The sequence below is a fragment of the Pinus tabuliformis genome, chromosome X (assembly GCF_031772625.1).
Source record: "Pinus tabuliformis cultivar Carrire ecotype Pingquan chromosome X, CPIR1, whole genome shotgun sequence".
NCBI classification, from domain to species: Eukaryota; Viridiplantae; Streptophyta; class Pinopsida; order Pinales; family Pinaceae; genus Pinus; species Pinus tabuliformis.
Window position 1 is genome coordinate 414,702,929 of NC_142308.1, and position 24,118 is coordinate 414,727,046.

The 24,118-nt window shown below is 37.2% G+C and overlaps 1 pseudogene; it reads right to left on the reverse strand.

The window, feature by feature from the left end:
• Positions 1-19,177: 19,177 nt before the first annotated feature.
• Positions 19,178-19,844, reverse strand: LOC149140298 (small ribosomal subunit protein uS19 pseudogene; annotated as a pseudogene).
• Between the last annotated feature and the right edge of the window lie 4,274 nt (positions 19,845-24,118).

A 24,118-nucleotide genomic window follows, 5' to 3' on the forward strand; every position in this document is an offset into this window, starting at 1 on the left:
CATCTAACTTAATCAAAGCTTCTTTCTTATTATGTATAGGGCTATTAGGAGGTGTGAGAATGTTTTCCTCTTTCCCCTTTCCTTTGAAGTTGTCATGGGAGTGAGACTCATCTTCTTCTTTCTCCTGCTTAGAGCCTGATGCATCTTCCACCTTTTTCTTTATGAAGTCTCTGTACATTTCTTCAACCATAGACTTTATAGCTAGGAAACTCTCTATGAATTAAGGGTTTGGCCCCATAGAACCTTCTTCTGACATGGTATTTCGAGGATAGACTCTTCCAATTTCAGGATTAGTTTCCACCAACTCTCCTTCTCCTAATTTGAGCTTTGATCTTGTGAGCATTCACAGCTATACCAACACAAGCTTGTCTAACCTTACAACCTTGAGCTCTGATACCACTTGATCTGATATTCACCCTATGAGTGCCATCAGTTAAAGATTTATTAAACTAAGGTATTACAGACTCATGTGCTGGTGTGTGTTCTGTGTTATTGAAACAACGGATCGATCAGATTGCCAATACACAGACAAATAAAATGGAAAGACAACAGAGAAATATAGTAAGCAACACAAAGACACAAGAAATTTTAATAAGGAGTTCACTATATTCTCCAGGGCTATGTCTCTGGTCCAGCTTTAGTGGTGGCCTTGTTTTATTATGTCTTTGAGCAGAGAAATTACAATACAGGGACTCAATATGAGTTCTCCTGAAGCAGATTTTTCTTGGCAGGGTGGTTCATGGATTCCCCAAGCCACTTGGAGTACACAAACTCTTCTTCTTCCTACCAGCTCTGTGATCCTTGGTCTACAGTGGAAAGAGCCAAATGTGATGCTCAATCCAGACAGATTCCTCTATGGGAAGGCTTGAATCTTCAAGCTCTCTAGTGCTCGATGCTACCTTTGGTCAGCTCGGCCCTCTGTGTTTGTTCCTCCTTTTAGGGTTCATTATTCATTGTCTCTCTTGGTCACTTGGACTCTTCTCAATTCTGACTCCAATCTCCCGATTCGACTGTCTCTATTCACAGCTTTAGCCATTCGATCCCCATGCCTATTTGGTTCCTCTTCTACCTATGCCGATTCACCTTCTGCAGCTGCGCTTGGAGTTCCCTGCATTCAGTGTCATCATGAATGCTCAGGGAGTGGCCACTTGTCCTCCTCTAAATGGCGCCAGCATGCTTCGTCGGTTTGTTTCTTCAGTTACGCTGTGGATGCATTCTTCCTCCGCCATGGTGGTCAAATGGATTCCAAATCCCTTTAGAACATGGCTTAATTCCCTGTTGATTCCACTTCTTTCCAACGGGTGCAATCTTAGCCATCCGATCTAGGTCCTCTAGATTCGATGCCAGACGCACGTTTTGCGTGTTTGAATTGCTCGACCAATAGCACGTGATCAACGATAGTTTTCTCTCACCTCTGCCTGCCACGCATCAATCGGTGTATGGAATCTCTCCGATACTGTCGAAAACCTCTTACCATTCAAGGGCACCCTGATCAATATCGCCGGTTTTCCAGCACATGGGTCCCGCCTTCGTACGTTAGCATTTTTCACTTTTTCCACCCGCAGTTTCCGGGCTCCCGATGTGACCGAGTGCTTGGGCTTCCCCCTTCAGGGCCCTGTTCGCCTAGTGATGCGCGATTAGTGCATCTAAAACCTCATCCTTTTCCCATTCTAGGGCTCGGAGGGGCTACTTTGGTCTCCTTCGCGGTCTCCATGGGACTCGGTCAGCGCGCTTTGACCAAGGTCCTCATCATTCCACATCGGCTGCCATTGCCACTAGTTCAGGGTGTTCTTGATACTGTTTCGAATTTCCTTAGATATTTGTTCAACCTAATTCAGTCATGGTTCTTGACAGTCTTTCTATGGATCTAATTCAGATCATCACATGACTCTTTGTACAAGTGGGTCTCTTGGACTTCCACGTTACATTACATTGATTTGACAACATGGCCCATAGTGGAGATGTGGACAACATGACTCGACATGACAGTGCTGGTACATTCATACTACTGCTAGAGTACATGTCGAGCTGCAATACTATTGGGTGATGGATGTCTTCATGGTGTATCACGGCTTCACCTCCACATGGAAAAGTGCGCAGAGTCTTCGATGGTTGTTGGTTCGCTTGATGTTTCTTTGGCACATTTCTCCTTGCTTGTATGTTGGAAGGTTTGACAGGCTCCTCTTTTTGTGAAAGGTGCATGTTCATCCGTTCGTTGGTGAACCTGTAGCTCTGCATGTGCTCCCTTCGTTCATCCCATTTGTCATCATGCCATGTTTGTTGGTGTACCTGTATCTGCAATCATTCATGACTAGATGACATCAAATCCAGAAACCTCTTAGTCTACCATGACACATGATCATTTTGGATGTAGGTGACCGAGAGAGGCACCAAGGTTGCAAGGCGGGATGATGGCTCCAGGCACTGCTGATGAAAACTGCGCAAGAGTCACTGTGTGATTAATATGGGTAATCCAAGTCGACAGTGACTGTATGCAAGTTCTGGCTCAACTGGAAGGAAAAACTGCGCAAATTTTGGGAGGGACAGTCTAGGCTGCAGGAAGGCAATGTAGACAAACTTTGCGCATTTTCTGGAATGAGTGGGCCGTAGGGGCTAAAAGGCAAAATTTGCTCAATTTTCTGGAGGAATAGGTTGGTCTGCATGGAGGATTAGTAGGAAGGAATTGTGTAGTTTTTTAGAGGAACTAGCCGGGAGCCTGGTAGCCAAAACTGCGCAATTCCAAGAGTGAACTGACAGTTGGCTACTAGGTCACTGGCAGCCAAAACTGCACAATTCCCAGAGGGAACTGGTAGTTGGTTTCTGGGTCACTGGTAGCCAAAACTACGCAATTCCCAGAGGGAACTGGCAGTTGGCTGCTAGGTCACTAGCAACAGAAATTGCGCAATTCCTAAGGGGAACAGGCAATCAGCTGCTGGGAGCTATTGGTGAAGGTAAATGCACTGAGGCTGGGTTGTTGGCCTACTGATCATCTCTGCGCAATTTTTGAGCTGAGCGGATTGCTGTGCAGCAGAAGGTATGCTCATGAAAACTGTGCAATTTCCTGGATGAGCAATCGGTCGATTGTTGGAAGGACAGACTGGGAAAACTGAGCAATTTTCTGAGGGAAACAGGGATGGGCACTTGGTTTTTGTCCATCCTCTTTGTGCAATTTCCTCAGTCAGTAGAATAGGAAAGGTTAATAGCCTCTATGCAATTTTTAAGGGGAGTCAATCCCAAGGTGGCTATCGGGTCCGACTCTCTAGGTGGCCAGCATGAAAGTTGATTGGATCGCTTGCGATCAGCACAACCTGGAAACACTTGCTTGGTGCTTCTGCATTGTTCTGGGTGATAATCGATTGAGTTGATGGCGGGGTGATGGTCTGGCTGTTAGGGGGAGTTCAGTCATCAGACTTCAGAAAAATGACTAAGTGTGTGAATGATAGAAAGATGTATAGGTGATCATGCAAACACACACTCACACGACTCAATGACGAGATGACTCATACCATCCAGACACACTTGTTCAACATGACTGATCGACGGTGCAAGCGACAAGCGTGACACTCTTAACTGATCATTGATCGACCGTGACGATGCTTGTGTGACAGTGAATGTGACTCCATGTGTGAGTGTGATAGATGCTTTCATAGCGAACATAACAAGTACACACAAAACGAAGACTTTGAGCATAACCAGAACAATGGTTGCAAGCATTACTTTGACATCAACATGCAAGACTTGGTGAAATGAAAAATCAAGGAAAATGCTAAGACTCACACAAGCTCGCAGAGTGAACTCAAGTGTGTGTAGTCATCAAGTGAAACTCTCAAGGGAGGCTTCGAAATTGGGTGCAGGCCAAAATTTTGGAGGGTGGTTGTAGCCGCTACAACAAAATCAAAAGAAAAAGATCAACTCATAAAGCAAAGCTAATATGACTATCTGCAATGGCTAACATGATAAATAGCTAGCCCTGCCACTAGAACTACTTTCTTTTGATGTAAGTGATTCATAAAACCACTCGTCGAAATGAAAACAAGATATGGGTAGGGGCCCTGCCCTCATTTTTTAGCACACAAAGGTGGAGTGAGCCCCTGGCCAACACTCATGTGGGTATGGAATGAACTCTCTTTAGAGGAAATAGAGTGAAGGACACAAGTTCCACTACAAAATAAATCAAGAACATGTAAAATGCATAAGCAGTGCAAACATCCCAAGCCATAGTTCAAAACCTGACTGCCAACTGATAAGCATCAAATTTACCCTTTCTCTTTACAATGGATTTCCCTCAAAATTTAAAGAGCTAAAAAATTAGCAAGTAAAGAACCCACAAACCTTTATTATAAAATATGCTACTATTAATTACCATATGGTGGAACGCATTCTCTTTTTAATTGAAAAGAACCCAATACAAATTTGCAACATATTTTCTACAGTGACTGATCTTATGAATGTATGCAACGACTACAATAGGTGACTCAAAATCTTTACAAAGTCAAAGTCAAATATGATAGCAAGGAAATCAATTTGTGAATGATGATTCATCATTCAATTGAGGTAATAGGAATATATTTCTACCAGAAGGACAAGCTTGAAACCATCATGAGCTAATGGGTGTCATTCAAGATAAATAGAAAACAAAAGATGTTAAAATAATACACTTAATTGCAATTTTGTTCTGAACTTCTAAGTTGATTTTTGATATTCTAACCTTGGTTTGGATAGTCCCATGGGAAAAATATAACTACTTGGTTGTGTTTCCAAGTTCTTAATATGGATTTCTTTATGCCTACAAATTTTATTTAGAGGAGAAAAATAATGTAGTATAGAATCATCGATTGGGCTCTCACAATCCTATCTCCTAGCTTATAAGGAATGTCAAGTTTACGATTTACCTCATCACATAATAAGAGGTTTCGAGCATCCAAGCCAGAGTAGTATAATATCCATGCTTCTTTCTTATGCCCCACATCCTTTTCTGAGTAGCATTGATGGCAAGCATTGTATTCCACATTTTCTGGGTTGTTGAATGCTCCAAAAACCATGCATAGCCGATTGCAGTCATCATAAAGCTTAAAGTTGCAATGCACCCATAGAGAACTAATTAATAATGAAACAAAGAACCCAAACATATGATGAAACATTTATTAAAATATTAGAAAACGCAACTATGCATGTAACTTACACAGATTAGATCCTATGAGAATGATCTTGACACGTGCTGAATCATCTCCTGGGAATACATTGCTAAGATTCTTCCTTTGTCTCCTCAAAAAGTAATTGAGATAGTCGATATTTTCTTCTCCTGAATCAAACTTATTTACCACACTTTTTTCAAACCAACAAGTTATCAAAAACAACGACCAATTCTAACAAAATCTTATACCATTATCAATGGTGGATTACCTAGTTGGTAAAGTGGGGGTGGTGATATTCCCCCACCACAGTTAGATTCCCCCTTGGACAAGATAATGCCTTGTTGTCATCCAAAGAATCATATTCAAAAGAAAAAAAAGAAAAAAACCCTCCATTCAAATGCAAGTAATTTCAAGTTACTTATTCACACAATTTAGAGAATATAAAGAACACATAATCACAATAGTTTTCAATATAAATCATACTAGATAGACATGACTGATGAGCTGTGCATTGGCTAGGTGTTAATCTCCCATTTCTATGGTCAATAGCACACCTTTTGACACCTTCTAAATGATCACTCCACTGACAAAGCCTTGCCTACTCGTGCTTCCATGTCTCCCTCAACACGTGATACCTAAGAGCAAGAACTTGCTCCATGAATCTGACAATTTTTTTTTCTTTGATAACATGTCCTGCAATTTTTGCTTGATTCTCTCCTTTCTTTCTATACTTTCTTCCTAAATTATCATTTCCTTGGACTTTCCAACAGGCACCCTACCAGATTCAACTTCAACATATGGAAGATGATTAGCCAATACTTTGGAGGTACGCTCAGCATGCTCCCAATTGTCATTATACAAAACTTTCCAACATTCGCTTGCATCAGTTTTAATTGAAACCCCAAGTTTGATGGGAATGTTTGAAAATTGGCCTCTATCATTATTTAATAAGTTATCTAAATTAATTTCCTTAGAGTTAGTTACTCCGTCATCTCCCCTGGGTCAGAGAATGAATTTATTGATTATGAACCACCCTTAAGGTTGCTTATTTGTGAATTACATCCATCTACTTGGATGATTCCATCCTCTCCTTTACTTCTAACAAAAACCATAGGAAAAGAATCAAAAGATAATGAAAAGTGAACTTCAAATGATGACTGCTTGGAATCAGTCTTTTTGTGCAAACATAAAGAGTTTTCCTAAATTCTTTAGGATGACATGCCTATCTAATCATTAAGCACTTCCTTTCCTACTTCCCTCACCTCTGTGGTATAGATAACTTGTCCCACACCATCCTTTTGTCCCAGGGTATGCACATCAGGTTGAACCTCAACCATGACTAAGTTTCTAGCCACATCCACCATTGAGTCATTTTTCACTCGAACATTTGATGAGAAATGAACTTCAAGTTGAACCTCAAGTTTTTCATACTCTTTCTCGGTCAGATCAAGTTATAACTCGAGCTTTTCCAACCTCTATAATATACTTTCCTTCAACCTTCCTGAATCATCATCACTACCAAATTGCTCTGGAAGCACAAGTTGAGGTTGCATCTATATAGAAGTCTCACTATTTTAGCATTTCTTTGACACAAATGAGGCATCTGAATTTTTGCAATAATCTAATATAACAATCTCAGAAGCATGCATACTTCCAACCTCTTCATTTTTCTCAGTTTTTTCACCAATACTAGGGCCCACAACTCAATTCATTTGTATTGTAGAAATGTCCTTGTTCATTTCAACACATGCACCACCAAAACCTGCACATGTTTTTTGTTTTTTCAGAAAAATATTATTATAACCATAAATTAGAAATCAATTGTGGCACTAGAAACTACCTATAGATGCAAGTTCAAAGAGAATGGAACTATCTTGTAGGAAAACAACCCAAATAACCATCACTTCCAACCCATTTAGAAGTTGCTAACAGTCAAATGGTTCCAGAAATTTAATGGAAATTGCAAATGCAAACTTAGCATATAATATTCCTAGTAAATGATGCCCCCACAACATCATGAATATGAACTTATGCTATTATGAAATACCATATTTTATTATAAATAATTACTAAAATATTTACTACGTAACAGGTTGTGATCAAGACATGATTTTACATCAGTACCAATACATCATAAGTCATCATTCCTACATATATATCCACTAAGCACTATAACTTTGTTATTTTAGTGAATCTAAAAAATTACAATATCTCATAATAAATGTTATATAGTTTATAGGAGTAACATTTTTTCATAAATTGTAACAACATTCAAAACACAACCACCACCCAATAACCCAATATGTGTGCAAGACATCAATAATCAATGACATTAAGGCCTCATCTATATAAACAGAAAACTACAAGGAAAACATAGATTATTAAATTAGGGTTCAGGATAAGTGAATAAAACCACAAAAACAAGTCCATTACTAGGTACATAATGACTTCTGCACTGGAAATCATGCTAGTTACAAAACCATTTATATGTGTAACGCGTACAAATTAAATGGTTGAAAAAACAGTTTGTGGCCTAGGTTGCGGGAACAATTAACCAAAATTATAAATAAAAGTTACAACACTTACCATCAGCAACCACCTTTGTCGACATTTCTTCTTGACCATGTCCTATACCTTGATGAGGATTGTCAGCATGAATTAATAATTTTTCCTCTGAACAACTACTTGCCTTGCCCAAGGAAATCTTCAACTCCTCTAGTCATATTTTTCCCACAAAATTTATTCTTGTCAAGGAGTAGAGCAAGCTTTCTATACCACTTTTTAATTAAATAATCAATCATTTTCGCTTCCAACTAAAAAATCCTATACCAATCCATATCATATCCATTTGATTCTTCATGGGCAACATAGTGCACATCGCAACAGCAATCATTTGGGAAATATTCTCAAGCGAAGGAAAGAGTTGCACTCAACTGAAGAACCACCTTAATTGTAACTATTGGAAGGTGTAGTTGCAAATATTTGCAAGATATAATCATTACTCTGTTGTTCATCTATTGTCATGTATCCCAAAGGCTTTCCCAAAATCTTCATGAATGGATTATTGCCTTTAATGTTGTCATCCAAAAAATACTTTTTCCTGTTACCTACAACACCTGCACCATCTAAAGTTTTATCTTCAAAATCAGAGAGAAGTGAAGTTCCTCCCATAGCACTAGTGTTTTGGGCATCTATAGTAAGCTGAAGTTTGCATTGCAGCATATGGTCAAGTATGAGAAATAACACAGTCACCCACTTGGGAACTGAAAATTTTTCCCCCGTCATGTTATTTGGCATAAAATTTTTCAATAAGTCCAATGTATACCAACAAGTCCATTCTTGGCTCCTATATCTATAGTATTGTTGTCTTCAATCAAAACTAATGCCAAAATATGAGAAATAGTTGATAATGGACTAGTGCATTTTTCAGATCCATCCACCTTACAAAGGTTTAGTTGTTGAATAATAAGTGAAACAACTCTCAGAAGGTATTGGCCTTTGTTTTAGTTGCAAAAAGTCACAATCAAATTAGTCATGGAAAAATAAATCACATCTATACTTTGCAAAAAATTCATACATGTAGTTAAGATATCCTCAATGGGAGGATTTTCTAGAGGCTTCTCTTCATAAGAAACATCTCTTCATTTTTCATTGGCATTGTCTTTGGGAACCTTAAAATTACATAGTGACAAAGCAATAGCTTGGGCAAGTTCATCACTTTCTTGCGTTGGCTCCTCAGGATGACTAAAGAGCCACTCCATAGCCAGTTCAACACTATTTGTTTCAACGTGCCTCAATGCTTCCTCTGCCCTAAACCTTGGAAATCCCATGTCAACCATCATAGAAACGGAATCCTCATTAGGTGGATGACATCTAAATCGTTGACCTGTGCTTCTAGGAATACCATTTATACTTCCTTTAACATCACCTTGGCAGTGTATACATGGATAATAATGGAAACAACAAAGGTAATTAAAGATGGACTATTGCGACAAAACATTGGATTTCTCTAGATAGGTAGAACAACATTCAGAACTTGAGCTTGTAGAGTGCGGACAAAAACCTTTGGATCCCTCGGATTAGTGACAAAGCCTCCAACAAATGGTTGCACTAACGGTGATGTAAAGGGCACAGTTAACAACGAAGAATAATTCACAAGGTACTCCAAAAGCCTACAATAGCTTCGTAATTCCTCTAACAACCAAGGTACAAGCTCTAGCTTGTCATTTTCAATACCTTTGTCATTTTTGTTTCCATTCCTTACTGTGACATAAATTGTATTGTCCAAAGTGAATGACCTGTTGCTTCAAAAGTAGTCAAAATACTTTTGATTGTACCATGAGCATAGAAACAATTCACCACTATTGTATTTCAAATTCACTTATGGTTGTCATATATAATTGTTGTCATGTCATCCACAACTTTCCTAGGGTAGTGACACTTTGAAGAAAGTGATGACTCTAACTCAGATGAGCTACAGTTCTCATCCACATCAGGACTGTCATGAATTGTTTTTACAAGAGTAACCACCACACTTCAAGATTCAAGCATGCTATGGTGCTATCCAAGCCTCCTAAATCCCTAAAGGAGGTTGCAGCAGGATTACTATAGTCCATAAAAACCTCAAGAACATGCACAACAATTGTTACCAAGTGTATGTATTGTGGATCCAAATCTTTGAGAAGAGGAATAAAAGTTGGCATTAAACCGGCATCCCTTAAAGCAGTGCAGCCAGAAGAAGAAGAAACTAGAACAATTACAAGAGAAAGCAGTGCCTCTAGGAAATATATCGAGCAATAGAATGATTCATTGGAAAGGGGACTTATTTCCCTCTACATTAGACTAGGTAAGATGCCATGATGCCCTCCTGATGTGATGACATTTAAAACCTTTGACTGATAAGACCTATCCTGATAGAGGGCCCTCGATGCCAATATTTCCAAAATACGAATATCTTCAGGAACCACATAATCAAATCATACTAATGTTACAAGTTCCTTCACAAACTCAGGTCCATTGGACAAAAAAGTAGATAACTCATGCTAAATGTATATATTGTTGTCACGCTAGGAAGGAAAGAGGACCCCTTTCTAAACCATATCAGCCTTGGTATCTGAGGTATTAGGGACAACAAAAGACGCTTAGTATTGTCTTGTAACATGATCCATATCTTCTTTCAACAATGTTTCCCACCTTAAAGCATTAATATTCAGGTTCATGTTTGGGTACTACACAATATCCTATTGGATGCCATATATAGGTTGCTAAACTTCAGTTAGGAAACCACTTGAGTAACAAAAATGTGACAGAGATTCTAACTAGCCTCTGTGAAAAACCATGCACAAAGCATTTTCTCAAAACACTTGTCACTGTGATTTGCTCTACTATCAAGCTCATAATTTTTTTGCAGACTCTGTTCCATAAACAAAATTGCAAAATTTGAGCTTTGGATGTAAGAGGCTAGCTTTATTTTCCACTGACAGCAATATGGAAGAATGAACAATTGGATACTTTTGATTATGAGCTCCATCTTTGGCTTCTTCAAGCCTTCATAACAGTCAAACAATATTATGTGAAATAACCTTGCCAAATCTCACAAACAAATGTCCATCAGAAGTGCTACTTGTGCTTCCTATAACATCTTTATGATTTCCTTCCACCTACTCATCCAGCTATCTCTTGTAGTTGTTGCTAGGGGATGGTTGGTTTATTTGGATACCTGGAGCTTTTTTAGAAGCTAGTACTAAAGGAATTTCTTCCTCATTTTTTTCTACTAATTACTCATCCCAACAATATTGGGTAGAACAAAGGAGAAACCAATTCTGTATCCTCTACCCACTGTGGGAAGAAGAAATATGGCACCTATCATAGGAAGCTTGCCCATTCCAATGAGGAGTGTCAAACATTTACGCCAAAGAGCTCTGAAAGGAAAAATACTTCCTTTCTAACCATTATTGAGAGGTTGGAGGCTTAGAGGTTGATGTCAACAATCCCAACTACATTGATCCAAACTTGATGCTAATGTCCAAAGATAGCCTTGCCAGCAACAAGGAAGCTCTTTGTACATAGAAATGTCAAATCAAGCACAAAGTAGCATATATGGTCATTGATAATGGAAACCAAAATAACCTTCTCTTGCTTCAATTGGAAAAGGAACTCAAGTTACCAACCTCAACTCATCCCAAGTAACATTAGCTTGGATGGGTCAAATATGCACATTAGCTTGTGCTAATCACTTGACAATAGATCAAACTATTGCTAGAATATGGCAAGATTTTTCCCAGTATCTTATATGTTGTTACAAAAAAATATGAGGAGACTGATGGAAATAAGATGATGATAACAAGTGTAACTAATTGCTCCTTTTCCTTGAAGTAATATAGGTGGAATTTAAAAAATAAAAGGAAGACTACAAGAGAGGAATGCCACAAATGTAGATATATTGTAGTACATAAAATCCAAAATATAATCAAGTCAATTAATGGAGTAATTAATGGAGAAATTAATGGGGTCATTGGTGGTTGTTTGTCTCCTAAACATGGGAGTTACAATTAGATGTTTACAAATGCACTGTGATACATTCCCACTTGCCACTTGTCACCTAGTATTATTCTTAACTCTTCCTCCTTGCTTGCAAGGAATTGTTCCCTAAATTAGCAAAATGGAAACCAACATGTCTTACCTCACAAGGAAGCCACATGTTTTCCATTGAAATGGGTGGTTGTGATATTTCTTTGGGTGATGAATGGGTAAGAACACTAAGACGTATCACTATGGATTTCTTGGAATTCTACATGAGTTTTCAAGAGAATGGCAATTCCTACATGCTCAAAGGTTTCAAAGTAACCACTAGAGAAATAATCAACTACCATTGTATGGAAAAGCTTCTGAAAAAGGGCCATTGGTTTGAAAATGGGGGATATGTGAAACATGAGGGAAGACATATTGGTTTCCATTTTGCTAATTGATTAGGTGAAAGACTCAACTATTTTTTGTACTTCCTCATGGCTGACATGCTACAGGTGTTTGTCATGGGACCATTGGGTCCACCAAAAGGGTTAGCCAAATTTTAGCCCAACATAATGAGTGTACCAAAAGAAATTTATTGAGAGGGGCAACAAGTAATGGTATGATCTAGTCCACAAAAAATGAAAAATTTGTTACTGTAAAGTGACACCACAATAATTAATGTTTCACAAGGATTTTGTTGAGCTAGGTCTCCTGTAATGGTATTGGCAGGCCTTAGAAATATTTTTTCAATTTTAGGGGAGTATTACTGCAGTGATGAATCTTTCATGGCACCAACTAATGGTGATATGTTATACCCTTAGTCATCCTACCCAATTCCCTAGTATGTGAGATATATCTCCCAAGTGTTATTCTCCACGTACTCATGGCAATAAGATGACTAATAGGGTTATGTAAGGTTGGTTTCAAGTGTACCAAGGGGGATTTTGATATACCTGAAGGAACATTGAAGATAATTCCATATGTAGGTGTTATTTGATGCAGTGCTACTCAAAGGGGTGCCAATAGATGTTATAAAGGTGTTCAATAAGGTGATGCCTCTATTTTTTTCTACATGTATTCTTCCCAAATTATATTCTTGCCCATTGAATGATAAATATTTGTGTTATTTAAATATTTTGAAACACATCTCTAACCTAAATAATGTTTTTATAAAATTGGAACATGTGTTGGCATGAGAAAGTGCTCTGAGACCACTTGTATTTGTAGTGTTTCTTGTTAGTTGAAATAGAATATTTGGAGCAAAAAGAGCATAATATAAATGCATGAAGAAATTAAATAAGATAGATGGAATACAACTGTGAAAAGCAAATAATAGAACTAAAATTGGAAAATATCACTTCAAGCAATCCTTTATTGATATTCCAAACTAAATGCAATGTTCACTTGCCTTTTCTAGGGGGAAATCTCCAATATGAGGAGCTCCAAATACTACAATATTCACTTGATAACCCATTACATAGCTTCTACTACTATATATATAGTTTCTAATTGACGAAAACTGTAACCACCTAATGGACTTCCATTAATGAGGCCTGAACCACTAACTAATGGACCTTCTTTAACAAGTTCACTTACATTTATTGATTTCACACTATACTATTGTGTAGAGCCTTATTTAATAAAGATGGTTTTCAATACACTAACAATATATTCCACTAACTATGGAAGTTAAGGTGGCTGTGGAACCCTAACAGCAATGCAATGTTGTCACACTCAAACTTGACAAAGGCTCAACTAGCCTAGGACTCAAAAAAACTCAATGACTTTACATGACTCAATGACTTGGGAAAGACTCAACAAATACAAATGAACCTCAAAATACAATAAATTCAGTGCCCAAAAATATGGTGAGTCTCGATGAGTATGGAAATTTTATGGTGAGTATAGAAAGTGGTGAGTTTGTTGGTGAGTTTTTTAGTGAGTGTGGAGGCTAGAGAAGACTCCACAAGACTCAATAGAAGAGCCTTGGATGAGTCAAACTACATTGGTACAATGTGCATAGTTGAGACAATTCTTCTCTTGCATTTTCTTGTTATGTGAGTGCTCTCTCATTGTTGTCTTTTGTGCACATATCAAATCTGCAAGTTTAGAAGCTTCTATCTGTCTAGAGCTCTAGATTTTTGCATTGGTCAATTCATTTCAGTACTATTTTGGATTGGTGTTTAAAATGATTGGCTCTATGAATATACAATACTATGGTAGGGGTTTCTCTATTTTGATTTTTGAGTTACAAGAAAATAAATTAGTTGTTCTGAAAGTCGGGCCATGTTAATTGTGGAAGGAAAACCTTAGTTGAAAGTTGAAACCATGCCATACAAATTTCAAATTTCAATCCTTTCATAGAAAAATTTGGAACTATGTCATTTTGAGTTTGACTCCTAAATTTGTTAACATAATTTTGGTATGAATCAGCCTTGTAGAGTATTGGAAATTTTCTAAGAAAGTACCTGACAACACAACCTCCCATAGTTGGTCACATGTATTGTACTATTATTTTTTGGAAATGGATCTTCATATAGGGCTTCCTCTGAAATTCAATGTTTTTACCTAGAAATTAGTTTTAGATTATGAAAAGGCTATCCTTCAATGTCGGTCTTTCCATGAATATGGCATATAGCCCTATTATTTCCCTCTTGATAACCTAACTGATAAAGGAAAGAAGGGTTTTGAGATGCAAGTAGAAGGGAGAAAGGAGAATGGGTTACACAAGCAAACCTAAGAAAGTGAAGGATCGAAGAAAACCCCCATCAGATACTAAAGTGAAATTCGAAGACAACTCTGATTGGAATAGAAATAAATGTAAAGAAAGAAAGTCGCAAAACAAGACAGAAGAACCCATCATCAACTATGAGTTCAAGAAGGAATAAATTCAGCTAAGGAACCACAAGGTAAGAGGTAAAACAAAATAAAGTTTTAGTTAGGAAAAAGAGGGAGGAAAAGGAAAATAATGTTCAGAAGAGATGAAAAAATAGTTGAAATTGTGCACAAACAAAATGTAAAGTTGGTTTTAAAACTTCCATACAAGTAGTAAGGGCTTTCATTGCAAAAGTTTCATCTCTAGTAAAATTATTTTGCTTCTATTAAAGAGACAAAGATCCTAGATCTAAGTGATTTCTCACAAAATTGGTGAGAACTAGAGTTCAATCTAATAGACCTATTTAGTTTGAATGAGGGAAAGAAATCTAAGAGAACAGATCATGTTTGATGAATCAATGAATCATTAATCAACAACACACGAGTCAATTATACCTCTGAAGTGACAGTTTTCAAGTCAACTACTGTTTCTGTTACTTTTCACTATCATTTCTTTCATCTGGTTATCTTGCAATAAATTAATTTTAGTGTACTAAGAATAACTAGTCATATGAGTCCTCTGAAATCAAAAATTCTAATGGGTACAAGTTTCTTCTTTTCAATATACATTTTTCCTTGGTTTGTACCTATTGAAATCTCACATTTCTCTGGAAAGATGAGCCTTCGCATGTTTTGGTTCTTATGGTTAAAAAACTTAGTTCTATGAAAACTTGGGTGAGACCAAAGAGTAAGTGATCGGTTCAAACATAGGAAAAACTCAGGAAAATTAGGCTATGTTTTTCTGACACGAATGAAAATTTTGTACTGACCAAGAAGCAAGTTTGACTTGCTATACCTATTGAAATCTCACATTTCTCTGGAAAGATGAGCCTTCGCATGTTTTGGTTCTTATAGTTACAAAACTTAGCTTCGTGAAAACTTGGGTGAGACCAGAGAGTAAGTGATCGGTTCAAACACAGGAAAAACTCAGGCAAACTAGGCTATGTTTTTTTGACAAGAATGAAAATTTTGTACTGACCAAGAAGCAAGTTTGACTTGTTAGTAAGTCAGTTTGGCTTGTTTTCTCTATTGGCCTGAGTTTGACTAGGAAACTATAGCAAATTTTGTAACAATTATCTTGATTATGTTATCAAGTTATAAATACATATTTTTAATGTAGTGGAAGACTAAAAGAGGAAGACGGACATGCAAGTAAATATGATAGTAGGGATAGTAGTTATACTATGCCAGAGAGTTTTGGCATCTCCCCAAGAATGGATGACAGTCAAGAGGACTTCCTGGATCTAACTGTACCAAAAATTTCCACCAAAGATCCACTTTGAACCTCAAGGTTGATATTCTGAAGAGTGGATTTGGATTTCTCTTCATCCCAAAAGAAAGTACTATTTTCAACTACAACAACAATCTCTTTGCCTGGTGATAACCTTTCGACTACCTCAGGATCAAGATCCTTGTTGGTCATATACTTTTCAAGTCTATCTAAGGACACCATTGCCTGTGAGATAGATATTAAAGCTTGAGGAAAGTTCCTAATGGGTTCTTGAAGAATTTTGAAAATAGATGTTGCAGTGAACACCTTCCCTGCTATAAGTTTTGCTCCTACAAAAATGCATGTAGTGAACGTCACTACTGAAACAAGTGAAGGCATTCTCGATGTAGTGAATGTCACTACTGAAACAAGTGAAGGCATGCTCCATAGAGTAATATATTCACCAAAATAGAATACATAGTTTTGCAAAGGCATTCCTATTTGAAATTCCTAAAAGACTGTAAATGTGTTTGGAAATGGTATTCCCATGCTTGAAGTTTGATAACCCTCACATAATTCAAAAACTCATTAGTTCTATGAACATCACACATTTTCATTAATTGGAACTGATATCTCCTATTTCTCTTGGATCCCCAAGATACATTTCCCATTATCTATGCCATGTAAACAAAACCAGACAACATAAAAGTCCTCAAAACCCCAAACAGGATTGATAAAGCAGCCCCAACCTATAGAGCCATCATTTAGATGTAATGAAGTTGCAACATCGTATCTAAAATTCGTTGAGCATCCAAAACCATGTAATTTACAATCTATCCAACACCATGAGCTTGCCTAGCGGAGCTTGACAATCTTAAACCCTTTATGTATAAAGTTGTCATCAGAGTAGACCTTATCAGCATCCCCAACTTCTGACATTGAAATTTATACTGATGGGAACAAAGAACCTCAATGGATTTTACTGAAAATAGTATCAATACAAGGACATAGCCTTCATAAGGAAAGTGTTGATCTCCAAATGTAAAATCCAAAAAAAAATGTATCGAAACTAGGCCAATATACATCACACATAGTTTTGCAATGGCCGGGGATGCAGTAAGTGTAAGATTTGGCCAAAAGAATCGAAGTAATGTAAGGTGTATAGGGTGTTGGTGTTCCACTATGTCATCAGGCTAGTTTGATTTTAAAATTTCAAACATATTTTCAAAGTTATCACCAGCTATCAGTGTAGGAACATTTGTCAATTGTGAAGCATTTCTGTAACCTTTGTTCAATACAGGATTCAACCATCACCATGTAGCCCTTGACATATTACCTATTGTACATTAAGGGGTTATTAATTCTTTCTCAGTGCCAGGATTCAAAGTGCTACCATCTAGAAGAGGTTCGTGTAATTTTTTTTTTTGTTTCTTCAACATTGGTGATTCCTATAGTCCCTTTGAGGGCTAATGCTAGTATAAATCCACAGGTAGGGAAAATTATCAATGTAGAAAGGTCAACAAGAGGTAGAATACTATATGGATTAGGAGTTGTGGACATGAACCTGATGATTGCAAAGATCAAGAATATTGTATTCAGAATGAAATTCATAAGCCACCAGAGATATAGAGACTTTGGATGTGTTGTAGATTTGAATTTCTTCTCATGTCCAATTTACTGCCCCAAATATAATCCATGAAAGTGCTTGGACTAGTGTGTATATTACCTCATGGATAGCCCATTTAGTTCTAAGGCCTAGTCTTTGAAATCTCCAAATTCAGAGACCAACATGCAATAAACTTACAATTCCTGTGACAACTAAAGTTGTTATGAATTTGAGACTAACTTTGAGGCCTTTTCCCTAGAGATTGGTGTTTTGAGGGAGTGATTGTTCCTCTGATGATATCTTTCATTAACACGGTAATTTCTTCACCAAGAATTGTATATAAAGAAATAAGAAACCAATGTTGACGCGGATGACAATTTTGCATTGGGAACATGGATGTGAATATCTACTATCTTGATGATAGGGCACTCTGTTTGCCTTGGGCAATAATACTTGTGATATATAGTTTTTTTTTGACAATTTCCTACTCTTCCTTTGGCTCTGCATTTGTGATTTCATCCATACCTTTCATATCTTGCTGAGACGTCTTTCAAGATTCACCAAATCGATATGATTTGTTCTAAAAAATATCACTCTCCCTGCTATTAACACCGCCCTTCTCGGCTTCTTTTCCTTCTGAGGCCTCGAACCCTTGTACATCATGGACAAATGGATTCTACAACCCAATCTAGAACCCAATTCAAGATCGAAAGGATCCTCCTGAATTCTATAACAGAATCTAAGAGATTATGCACAGAGGGAGAGCATCAAACCTTATCCTGACCTAGTAAGGAAGAAGAGTAGCGGGTAAGAGATTATGCGTAGAGGAAGAGCATCAAATCCTCTCCCAATCTAGAAAGGAAGAAGAGTAGCGGGTAAGAGATTATGCACAGAAGAAGAGCATCGAACCCTCTCCTAACCTGGTAAGGAAGAAGAGTAGTGGGTAAGAGATTATGCTCAGAGGAAGAGCATCGAACAGGAGACCTGAAATCAATAGGTCAATATTTGATATTGCATATAGACATGTAACTATTCTACTTTCATATAGAATCCTTGGGGCCAGCAATAAGTTGAGCAGGAAAGAGACAAAATCTCCTAAGTGGTATTAGGTGGAGGGCGTACATGGGAGAAAATATTGTTGCATACAGTTAGAGGATGCGTCTCCCTTACCAGCTAGTATTCTCCTCTAAAGAGCATCGAGTTACTCATCTCAGGGATACAGGGGTGTAGAAGAAAATCAATTTTGGTAAGTATTGGGTTGTTAAGGATTTATGGGTTCATTCCTAAGTGGTACGTAGCAGAGAAAGGCCCAAGCTCTATTTCTGAGTGGTCCAAATTAACTGGGTGATATTCCTCATGTTGATTTTCATACCCAGGATGAGAAAACTAGCTTACTGAGGCAGGAGTAGAAGTAGAGAGACGTTCTCCCACAAACAGTGGCACCTACTCTATGTCAAATCATCCCAGCTGCAATAAATTGAAAAAGAGGAGGGTAGTATTGCTACTTTCAGGCAAAGGATCCAGTTGGGAGGTTATTTCTTGTTTTCTCATGATACGCTCTTGACCTGGGCAACATTCTACATATCCATAATTGTATAACTATTAGAGGACGCAACTTGGGCATTTGGCACTACAAAACAGGAAGGGACTACAATACTAAGTTTGCTAGGAATCCTAGTACAGAATAGAGTTTATTTACAGTAGGTGTTATTGGCTTTGAGCCCTCTCCCAACCTGGTAAGGAAGAAGAGTAGCAGGGAAGGAATAATGAAATGAAATGATATTTTAACATTTACAAGACTAAAAATAGTCTATGGAATGAGAATTTTTTTTTGTTGACAGAAATTTCATCAAAATAACCAAATAGTTCAACTTGTACAATATATATAGTGCATTAGCTAATTAAACGTAACAATACACCCAAAATTACTCTTCAAAAATTCATTTAAGCATTGTGAAAGGATTTACTGATGTGAATATGAAACCAATTATTTGTGCCTATACTTGTAAGCTGAAAACAGTTAAGAATACCCCACTACATATCCACCATATCAAACGATCTAAGCTGGTCTACTTTAGAGGAATAAACCTAGAGGAGTGTGTAGCACCAATACCAGGTCTTCCATGCTTAACTAGATTATACGAAATAGAAAACCTTGCCAGATAATGACCAATCATCTCAGGCTTGATTGCGACCTGATTGAATGTCTTCCCATTGTAAACACCAATTCAGGAACAATTATCATGTTACGGAGGTGGGTTCTAACTAGCTCTGGTTTCTCACCTGCAGGAGCTTCCCATTTCGCCTTACAGAGCTTCTTGATCAAGGCCACTGGTTTCCTCTTCAAACCTCGCTGAAACATTCTTCAAGCACAAGCATGGAAGATCTTGACGAGCTCTTCAGAGGTCATGTCCAAAAGGGCATCTAGATCAACACCCCTGTAGGAGAACTTCTTGAACGTTATCTTCTGCATCTACATTGTGCCTACATCCAAATCTGCATCTGCCATGGTTGCAACTGAATCAACAGACAATGCCTCTTCTCTTCTCCGGAAAACATACTCAACGAACACCTTACCTCAAGAGGTCATTTCCAAAAGGGCATCCAGATCAACACCCCTGTATGATAACTTCTTGAATGTTCTCTTCTTCGACTGCACTGTGCCAACATCCACATTTGCATCTGCCATGGTTGCAACTGAATCAACAGACAACATCTCTACTCTACTCATGTAAACACACTCAAGGAACACCTTACCTTAAGAGTAGCGGGAAATTAATTGATTAGATTTTAACAATTTGTCAATTGAATAGCGGGAAATTAAATTTTAATGGGCGATTTTAGATTTTAGAGTAGCCAAAGTTTAGATTTTCACAATTTGTTAATTGTTTATGTTGTCACTATTGAGTAGGAGGTTTTTTCGTATAGAGGTTATATATTTAATAGATTTGAAGGTCCAGAGAGTGATAATTTTGGTTGAGAGTTTCAATAAAAATATAAAAAAAAAACTTATTTTGAAAAATGTTTGTATCATATGAGAGTATAAAAAACTTCTCTAAGCAAGTATTTTCATATAAAGAGGGAAAGAGAACATGAGATTTACACATAAGGCGACTATAAAAGACCTCCCTAATCAAGTATGTTCATATAAAAAGGGAAAGAAAACATGAGGTTTACACAAGGGGAATATCACCCGTAAGGAGGTGGAAAATATACTTAATTCTATGAATAATGTTATTAATAAACTCAAATATTCCTAGGTAGCCCCATTATTTTTGGGGAATAATGTTATTAATAATGTTATTTTTGGGGAAAATATACTTAATTCTATGAATAATGTTATTAATAAACTCAAATATTCCTAGGTAGCCCCATTATTTTTGGGGAATAATGTTATTAATAAACTTCAAGTAGTTGTAAGTAGCTCAAAAATACCTTATTAGAAGTTAGTGATAGTTTAGTTTACATTAGTCATTTTTAGTTTATTACTTATTAGCTTGTCATATATTTTAACCCGTGACTAAATTAGTCATTTATGTTAGTTGTTTTTAGTTGTGTCACTTAAAATTGCTCATTTTTCATAGTATTTCACTTTAAAAAGTTGTGGTGACTAAATTTTTTAGTCACCTAGTCACTAATTTCTCATTTTCTACTATTGTTTTGTTAGAGTTGTTGGTGTTAAAGTTATTGTTTCATTGCAGAGGAGTTTCAAAGGTAGCCTCTGTTTGGGGACCATGTGGCTGTAACCATGTTGGACTAGTGTGATACCTACGATATTTGTGGATGGGATCCACGAGTGGATCTTGCATACGTTTGCTAGGATCACTTACTTATTGTAGATATGATCGGAATGTTAGGTTTGATGCAAGCACATGCACCTGCATTTGGGCCCAGTCAGATTGGTGAATATATAAAGTTTTCAGATATTTTGGATCATTGTAGCAATATTGGCAGAAAATGAAAATGAAAGGAAATATGATGTCCGCGTAAGATTTGTTGCAATCCACATGAGAGTGAATGAAATATTTGAACATTTTATTCACCATCTATTCTCTCCACAATGCATTCCATTTATTGAGTTAAAAGGTTTGATTTTTTTAAACCAAGCCAAGCCATAAGTTAGACTTCATTTTTATGGAGAGTAAATTGTGTATGGTTTAAAGGAGAATTAAGGAGTTAAAATATTTTTGAATTGGTACAAAAAGGAGTTTTCGGTAGAAATTTTAATGGTGTGTTAAAGGTCTGTGGTAAAATAATTTCTTATATTTGGTGTTTGGATATGAGATTATTTGGTATTTATTTGAGATATGGTGCATTTGATTAATTGGAGAAAATTTAAAATAAAAATGTTGAATCCTTCAGCTAATACATATCTGAAATAATCCACTAAGATTGATGGTACAAATTATGTTAACTGGAAATTTAAGTTGTTAATAGTATTGGAAGGTTATAATTTGTGGTCAATTGTAAATGGGGATGAGCCAAAACCCATTGTTGTTGTCGCTCTTTCAGATTGGCATAAATGAGAACTAAAAGCAAAAGTGTTGTTGCATACGTCTATAAAGGACAATATAATTCCTTAGATCAAAGATTGCAAGACATCAAAATAAACGTGGGATGTGCTCAATGGTTTGTATGATACAACATCTACAAATTGAATCTTATTTTTGAAGACTAAGATTTTGTCTATGAAAATGGAATTAAATGAAAATATAAGAAATTTCATTTCCCATGTCAAAGATCTAAGTGATAAGTTAGGAGATATTGGTGAAAAGGTGTCTACTACTGACTTGGTCACCATCACATTAAAAGGCTTAGTAAAAGGTTATAAAATCTTTATTTCAAGTCTTTCATCTAGAGAAAATTCACCTACATTTGATGAATTGAAATGGATTCTTCTCCAAGAGGAAGAGAGGATGAAGAACTTTAATTTGGGCTCTAATCGTTAAGATTTTGCATTGGTAACCAAGGGTCAGCAACCATATTACAGAGGTAAGCCATGGGAAAAAAACAAAAGAGGAAAGTTTGAAGAAAAACAAAAAGGTATGGCACAATATAAATTTCCAACTCATGATAAGAGAAATGATGATTACTATTATTGTGGGAAACCTATACATCACTCTAAAGATTGTTATAAAATAAAATATAATGAGTCTAAACAAATAAATAGAAAGAATAATGGAAATTTTGTGGACAAAGACACCTCAATGAGTGATGTATTTAAAAATCTTATATTGTTTGCTTCTAATGTTGCATTGCTTGCAGAGACTGATGATGTGCACACATGGATCATCAATTCTAGTGCATCACTCCATATGTCTTGTAGTAATGATTGGTTTGATGAATATTATGAGAACATTGATGGAACATATGTTTATCTAGGTGTTAGTGTTACACCAAAAAATGTCACCATGACTATTTACAGTTAGTATGGCTCTATCAACAGTCATGCTATCCTCTTAGGCAAGTCTTATGCCTCTGCTCTCCATGTCAAACTCCAAAAAGAGAGAAAGTCTTTATAAAATGTATTTATCTCTGGGTACGCAGGTTCTCTCAACCTTACCTGCGGGTACGCACCCAATGTTCATAAAAGCTGCGTCTTTGGACGCTCTGTATGTAAAGGGGCAGGTGCGTCCCCCTGTAAAGGTCAAAATGCGCAAGTTTCATCTTTAAAAAGTTACTTGTGGTCATTTCTAGAGCATTCTAGAAAGTTGTTCGACGTGTATTGAGCGCCTCCGGATGGTTCATGTACCCCTACCAAAGAGGAACTTATCCCATCAATAAGGGAGCTATCCCATCCAAAGAGGGGATTATCCCATTGATGGTGGACCTGATTAACTTCCTCTTGAGCACTATAAATACAGGAATTGGGCCAGAAGGAGGAGAGGTTGGAAGCTATACATTTCTAAGGGTAGATGCTGCTGGAATTAGGACTCCCATTTAGAAGCTTGTGAGGAGAGATTGCCATCTTTGCTTGTTCTATTTGGAAGTGGGTGAGCTTTTTCAAAGTAAAGGAGAACTCTTGATGGACCCTGGGAGGGACTTGCACAACACCAAGGCTCAGGTTGTATTTGTTCCTTTTGTTACCTATTAATGCAAATGAGTCCATTCTTCTCAATAACTTGTTATTTATGAGTTGTTTCATGTACTCCTTGGTCTATGTGTTAAATATGTTTTATTCTATGAGATTATCAAGTGCTATTTAATCGTTTGATTGTTAGTGGATGCAGGTTTCAAAGTGAAGGAGGAGCTCATCCGGATCAGCGGAGCTGGACTGCTACAACAGCGTTGGACTACAGGTAGGATCTAAACACTTGATTTCTTATATAGTAAATGCATGTTTAGAGAAGGATTGCTCTTCTTTGTCTTGTTTGTCACTAGAGAGTCTTAGGCTCCTAGGGAGGTTGGTTGTGTCCGCACAATTGACTCTTTCCGCTTGACAAATTGGCGACTCCACTGGGGACTCCATTGATGTAAAAGTCTTTTCCTTTGTATGAACTTTTCTCTGAGAAAATTGGTTTATTTTTCTGGTTTTTGGCTCTGTGACTTTGTTTTTGGGTGGGTTAGCTTAGGGTTAGATTCATTTTAGTTTTTCTTGAATTTTCCAGTAGGGCGCACCCTCTGAGTATTGCACAGTGCGTCCCTGGACGCACTGTCGCTGTGTGCACAGAGCGGGCCCGCACCTGTTTTAACGGGTCGCCTGCGTCCCCTGCTAAAATTTGAGAAAATTCCATTTTTTGCATTTTTTCTCTTAGATTTTGTTTTTTCTTAGTTTTTACTGCC